Genomic DNA, 2,500 nt, shown 5'->3' with positions numbered 1-2,500 from the left:
AGCAAATATTAACTAACTGAAATTTCTAAATAATTGCTGGAGTATGAAACACACACTACTGTAACATACTTGCACAAAAAGCATAGCACAAGCATACTTACAAAAACATTTGTCATTTAGGATTAACAGCATTAAATATCTAACCACTGAACATTACAATATTGCATTTTATGACATCAGTCAGTTATCAACAATAACAACAAACAAAATTTTGTATAAATAAAAACCTTACAAAGTTTGCAAAAGTTTTCATATGTACAAGAGGACAAAATTGAGAATTATATTATTTCTATATAAGAATACCACTTTTATAATTTAATTAATAAATTATTCTTATCACAGATATACAAGATTTTAAAGGAGCAGGAGAGTTTTAGAGGAATGTTTAAAGCAGTTGTCTGTAAAAAAAAAAAAATCTACTTACAACTAATGTAACAACAATACAAAAGCTTGTACTAAAAAATGTGTTTCTAATATCTTTATCATTATATTACTCTACCAATTATCAGACAACAGCTGTAATAAAACTTTTCTATAACTCTTTATGCTAGTTCATTTCAACCAGTGAAATGGCATGTTACCAATAAAGGTAAAATGGTAAAACAAAAAGAAAACAATAATAAAATAAATAAATAAAACAACCAAACTTAAGATCAAGAAATTAATAACCCACTTGCCCATAAATAATGTATGACATTAGCATCCTTCACAGCCAATAGTGAACAGACACTAGCCTAAGACCTATATTTGAGTGACAGTATTTTACAATTTATATTTAAACAATATTAGATATGAATAATATTCAAGAAACAGTCAGTACTATCACTTAATATACATATCACCATATAAACCACAGAGGTAATCTAAAATCTAAAAAAAAAAAAAAAAAAAAAAAAAAAAAATTATATATCACCTCTCAATATATATATAACTTTTAACACACCGTTAAGGCACTGGAGAGATACAGATCACAATAAAATATGTAATTAGAAAATTTAATTCCCCTGGAAATAATTTACAATGCACTATACCCTACCCTAAAAGCTATCATCCTTTTCCACAAGACCGCAGAAATAAGACACTGAATAAAGATGATGGCTAATAAATACTGAACACAGTGCTTGTGTTTAAACATGTGGCCTCTCAACGCCACTACACTTGCAATGTTTTATAACATTCCATTAACATCTAAGTCAGTCAGTCACTCATCTCTCACATGACATGCATCTTTGTAAATGCAATCCTGATAAAAACATCAGGACTTGTAACCTTCAGGTGACATAAAACGGGACGGGAGCAGATCTACTTGGAAGTTCATTTATCAATATATAACACTTATCATTAAAGTAATCTCATGTGTGATAAAGTATTCTGAGATTGTATCTAGTGAAGTGCAAACCAAAACTTAAAAAGAAAGAAAAAGAAAAAAAAAAACACGAAAACTTTTCCACGTTTTGGTACATCCACTAAAAAATGGAAGGAGGAGGGCAAAAATAAAGTGAACGAGAAGTGATAAATCCTAATAATAGCTGATACACAACAAGACCTCCAAAAGATACTCAACAAATAATGTTAAAGCAATTTGTACTTTTTTAAAAAAGATGTAAGTATTTTGCAAAAGGACAAGCAATTTCAATGAGTAAAAGTTTGAGATCAAAAGCAACAAGACTGAAAAATATCACAAAGCTCAACAGCAAAAGTGTGAAAGTGGAAGAAAACCTTAAGCTACTACATTCCTTCCTGGAAGACAAAATTTGAATTCGTTCTGCTCTCAATATTTGACCCTCTTTTGAAATGCTTCTGACACTAGGTATCATTTTCATAAAACATGGCTACCCTGAAAAATATGTAGCTTACATTTGCTGTTAAAACTAATTCTTTTAAAAACCTCATATAAAAATATATATCTTTCCACAGAAAAACATAAAAAAAAAAAAATGCTTTACTGCCTTTTCTCACTTGTAACTACCCTATACTTCCAGGAGAGCTCCATAGTCCTTTGAACTTACCAATACACTAACTGATGCTTCTCATTGAGGACAGTAAGAAGACATGAGATCTGAGAGTATTCTGCTATACCTATTCTACTTTGCGACTAATTCAAACCAATTTCATGTATATATGCATATTTCTAGGCAGTAGAATAATATATACTCACATTTCAATACACTGGCACAAAAATAAAATCACTGCTAAAATGAAGATGATCATCTACAACTTGACATCCAATATATATATATATATATATATATATATATATATATATATATATATATATATATATATTATATATATTATATTATTATGTATTATGTATGTATGTATGTATATATATATATATATATATAATATATATATATATATATAATATATATATATAATATAATAATATATTATATATATATATTATTATGTATATTATAATATATATATATTATATATATAATATATATATATATATTATATTATTATATATATATATATATATATATATACATAT

This window comes from Penaeus monodon, chromosome 4 (genome assembly GCF_015228065.2).
Source record: "Penaeus monodon isolate SGIC_2016 chromosome 4, NSTDA_Pmon_1, whole genome shotgun sequence".
Taxonomy (NCBI): Eukaryota; Metazoa; Arthropoda; class Malacostraca; order Decapoda; family Penaeidae; genus Penaeus; species Penaeus monodon.
This window is presented reverse-complemented; position numbering follows the sequence as displayed.